The sequence below is a fragment of the Camelus bactrianus genome, unplaced genomic scaffold, assembly GCF_048773025.1.
Source record: "Camelus bactrianus isolate YW-2024 breed Bactrian camel unplaced genomic scaffold, ASM4877302v1 HiC_scaffold_43, whole genome shotgun sequence".
NCBI lineage: Eukaryota > Metazoa > Chordata > Mammalia > Artiodactyla > Camelidae > Camelus > Camelus bactrianus.
The window spans coordinates 1,543,082-1,548,121 of record NW_027413959.1 but is presented as its reverse complement, the minus strand read 5'-3'; positions in this window follow the sequence as shown (position 1 = coordinate 1,548,121).

Sequence of the window (5,040 nt, the reverse complement as noted above, 5' to 3'; positions counted from 1 at the left end):
CAACACGGTTGACTGAATGGGGGAGGTTCGGGGCCGCCCTCCACGCAGCTGCCTGGTGTCACAGGTGTTCCCTGGCAGGTGGAAGTCCGCTAATTACCTCCCCTGTCCATGGGGAAGCACTAGAAGCTACCTGCGTTTCCAGCACAACCCCCTCCTTTCCCCGGCAGCCCGCAAAGGGAGGGACTCTGGGAAGACACTCGAAGGGCTCCTAGGAGATCCCGGGTGCTGCAGACAGAAGACGGAACCTCCCCACCCTCAGAATTCCGGAACACGTGTGACTGTGTGGGTGAGGTTCAGGGCCCCCCTCCACGCAGCTGCCTGGTTTCACAGGTGTTTCCTGGCAGGTGGAAGTCCGCTAATTACCTCCCCTTTCCATGGGGAGACACTAGATGCTACCTGCGTTTCCAGCACAACCCCCTCCTTTCCCCGGCAGCCCGCACAGTGAGGGACTCTGGGAAGACACTCGAATGGCTCCTAGAGGATCCCGGGTGCTGCAGACAGAAGACGGAACCTCCCCACCCTCAGAATTCCGGAACACGGTTGACTGTGTGGGGGAGGTTCGGGGCCGCCCTCCACGCAGCTTCCTGGTATCACAGGTATTCCCTGGCAGGTGGAAGTCCGCTAATTACCTCCCCTGTCCATGGGGAGGCACTAGATGCTACCTGCGTTTCCAGCACAACCCCCTCCTTTCCCTGGCAACCCGCACATGGAGGGAATCTGGGAAGACACTCGAATGGCTCCTAGGAGATCCCGGGTGCTGCAGACAGAAGACGGAACCTCCCCACCCTCAGAATTCCGGGACACGGCTGACTGTGTGGGGGAGGTTCGGGGCCGCCCTCCACGCAGCTGCCTTGTGTCACAGGTGTGCCCTGGCAGGTGGAAGTCCGCTAATTACCTCCCCTGTCCATGGGGAGGCACTAGATGCTACCTGCGTTTCCAGCAAAACCCCCTCCTTTCCCAGGCAACCCGAAAAGGGAGGGACTCTGGGAAGACACTCGAAGGGCTCCTAAGAGATCCCGGGTGCTGCAGACAGAAGACGGAACCTCCCCACCCTCAGAATTCCGGAACACGGCTGACTGTGTGGGGGAGGTTCGGGGCCGCCCTCCACGCAGCTGCCTGGTGTCACAGGTGTTCCCTGGCAGGGGGAAGTCCGCTAATTACCTCCCTTGTCCATGGGGAGGCACAAGATGCAACCTGCTTTTCCAGCCCAACCCCCGCCTTTCCCCGGCAGCCCGCACAGTGAGGGACTCTGGGAAGGCACTCGAAAGGCTCCTAGGAGAACCCGGGTGCTGCAGACAGAAGACGGAACCTCCCCACACTCAGAATTCCGGAACACGGTTGACTGTGTGGGGGAGGTTCAGGGCCGCCCTCCACGCAGCTGCCTGGTGTCACAGGTGTTCCCTGGCAGGTGGAAGTCCGCTAATTACCTCCCCTGTCCATGGGGAGGCACTAGATGCTACCTGCGTTTCCAGCACAACCCCCTCCTTTCCCCGGCAACCCGCACATGGAGGGACTCTGGGAAGACACTCGAATAGCTCCTAGGATATCCCGGGTGCTGCAGACAGAAGACGGAACCTCCCCACCCTCAGAATTCCGGAATACGGATGACTGTGTGGGGGAGGTTCGGGGCCGCCCTCCACGCAGCTGCCTTGTGTCACAGGTGTGCCCTGGCAGGTGGAAGTCCGCTAATTACCTCCCCTGTACATGGGGAGGCACTAGATGCTACCTGCGTTTCCAGCAAAACCCCCTCCTTTCCCCGGCAACCCGCACAGGGAGGGACTCTGGGAAGACACTCGAAGGGCTCCTAAGAGATCCCGTGTGCTGCAGACAGAAGACGGAACCTCCCCACCCTCAGAATTCCGGAACACGGTTGACTGTGTGGGGGAGGTTAGGGGCCGCCCTCCACGCAGCTGCCTGGTGTCACAGGTGTTCCCTGGCAGGTGGAAGTCCGCTAATTACCTCCCCTGTCCATGGGGAGGCACTAGATGTTACCTGCGTTTCCAGCACAACCCCCTCCTTTCCCCGGCAGCCCGCACAGGGAGGGACTCTGGGAAGACACTCGAAGGGCTCCTAGGAGATCCCGGGTGCTGCAGCCAGAAGACGGAACCTCCCCACCCTCAGAATTCCGGAACACGGCTGACTGTGTGGGGGAGGTTCGGGGCCGCCCTCCACGCAGCTGCCTGGTGTCACAGGTGTTCCCTGGCAGTTGGAAGTCCGCTAATTACCTCCCCTGTCCATGGGGAGGCACTAGATGCTACCTGCGTTTCCAGCACAACCCCCTCCTTTCCCCGGCAGCCCGCTCAGGGAGGGACTCTGGGAAGACACTCGAATGGCTCCTAGGAGATCCCGGTTGCTGCAGACAGAAGACGGAACCTCCCCACCCTCAGAATTCCTGAACACGGCTCACTGTGTGGGGGAGGTTCGGGGCCGCCCTCCACGCAGCTGCCTGGTGTCACAGGTGTTCCCTGGCAGGGGGAAGTCCGCTAATTACCTCCCTTGTCCATGGGGAGGCACAAGATGCAACCTGCTTTTCCAGCCCAAACCCCGCCTTTCCCCGGCAGCCCGCACAGGGAGGGACTCTGGGAAGACACTCGAAGGGCTCCTAGGAGAACCCGGGTGCTGCAGACAGAAGACGGAACCTCCCCACCCTCAGAATTCCGGAACACGGTTGACTGTGTGGGGGAGGTTCAGGGCCGCCCTCCACGCAGCTGCCTGGTGTCACAGGTGTTCCCTGGCAGGTGGAAGTCCGCTAATTACCTCCCCTGTCCATGGGGAGGCACTAGATGCTACCTGCGTTTCCAGCACAACCCCCTCCTTTCCCCGGCAGCCCGCACAGGGAGGGACTCTGGGAAGACACTCGAAGGGCTCCTAGGAGATCCCGGGTGCTGCAGACAGAAGACGGAACCTCCCCACACTCAGAATTCCGGAACACGGCTGACTGTGTGGGGGAGGTTCGGGGCCGCCCTCCACGCAGCTGCCTGGTGTCACAGGTGTTCCCTGGCAGGGGGAAGTCCGCTAAATACCTCCCTTGTCCATGGGGAGGCACAAGATGCAACCTGCTTTTCCAGCCCAACCCCCGCCTTTCCCCGGAAGCCCGCACAGTGAGGGACTCTGGGAAGACACTCGAAGGGCTCCTAGGAGAACCCGGGTGCTGCAGAGAGAAGACGGAACCTCCCCACACTCAGAATTCCGGAACACGGTTGACTGTGTGGGGGAGGTTCAGGGCCGCCCTCCACGCAGCTGCCTGGTGTCACAGGTGTTCCCTGGCAGGTGGAAGTCCGCTAATTATCTCCCCTGTCCATGGGGAGGCACTAGAAGCTACCTGCGTTTCCAGCACAACCCCCTCCTTTCCCCGGCAGCCCGCACAGGGAGGGACTCTGGGAAGAAACTCGAATGGCTCCTAGGAGATCCCGGGTGCTGCAGACAGAAGACGGAACCTCCCCACCCTCAGAATTCCGGAACACGTGTGACTGTGTGGGTGAGGTTCAGGGCCGCCCTCCACGCAGCTGCCTGGTTTCACAGGTGTTCCCTGGCATGTGGAAGTCCGCTAATTACCTCCCCTGTCCATGGGGAGACACTAGATGCTACCTGCGTTTCCAGCACAACCCCCTCCTTTCCCCGGCAGCCCGCACAGGGAGGGACTCTGGGAAGACACTCGAATGGCTCCTAGAGGATCCCGGGTGCTGCAGACAGAAGACGGAACCTCCCCACCCTCAGAATTCCGGAACACGGTTGACTGTGTGGGGGAGGTTCGGGGCCGCCCTCCACGCAGCTGCCTGGTGTCACAGGTGTTCCCTGGAAGGGGGAAGTCCGCTAATTACCTCCCCTGTCCATGGGGAGGCACAAGATGCTACCTGCATTTCCAGCCCAACCCCCGCCTTTCCCCGGCAGCCCGCACAGGGAGGGACTCTGGGAAGACACTCGAAGGGCTCCTAGGAAACCCGGGTGCTGCAGAGAGAAGACGGAACCTCCCCACACTCTGAATTCCGGAACACGGTTGACTGTGTGGGGGAGGTTCGGGGCCGCCCTCCACGTAGCTGCCTGGTATCACAGGAGTCCCCTGGCAGGTGGAAGTCCGCTAATTACCTCCCCTGTCCATGGGGAGGCACTAGATGCTACCTGCGTTTCCAGCACAACCCCCTCCTTTCCCCGGCAGCCCGCACAGGGAGGGACTCTGGGAAGACACTCGAATGGCTCCTAGGAGATCCCGGGTGCTGCAGACAGAAGACGGATCCTCCCCACCCTCAGAATTCCGGGACACGGCTGACTGTGTGGGGGAGGTTCGGGGCCGCCCTCCACGCAGCTGCCTGGGGTCACAGGTGTTCCCTGGCAGGGGGAAGTCCGCTAATTACCTCCCTTGTCCATGGGGTGGCACAAGATGCTACCTGCTTTTCCAGCCCAACCACCACCTTTCCCCGGTAGCCCGCACAGTGAGGGACTGGGGGAAGACACTCGAAATGCTCCTAGGAGAACCCGGGTGCTGCAGACAGAAGACGGAACCTCCCCACACTCAGAAATCCGGAACACGTGTGATTGTGTGGGTGAGGTTTAGGGCCGCACTCCACGCAGCTTCCTGGTGTCACAGTTGTTCCCTGGCAGGGGGAAGTCCGCTAATTACCTCCCCTGTCCATGGGGAGGAACTAGATGCTACCTGCTTTTCCAGCACAACCCCCGCCTTTCACCGGCTGCCCGCACTGGGAGGGACTCGGGGAAGACACTCGAAGGGCTCCTAGGAGATCCCGGGTGCTGCAGACAAAAGACGGAACCTCCCCACACTCAGAATTCCGGAACACGGTTGACTGTGTGGGGGAGGTTCGGGGCCGCACTCCAAGCAGCTGCCTGGTGTCACAGGTGTTCCCTGGTAGGGGGAAGTCCGCTACTTACCTCCCCTGTCCATGGGGAGGCACTAGATGCTACCTGCGTTTCCAGCCCAACCCCCGCCTTTCCCTGGCTGCCCGCACTGGGAGGGACTCGGGGAAGACTCTCGAAGGGCTCCTAGGAGATCCCGGGTGCTGCAGACAGAAGACGGAACCTCCCCAC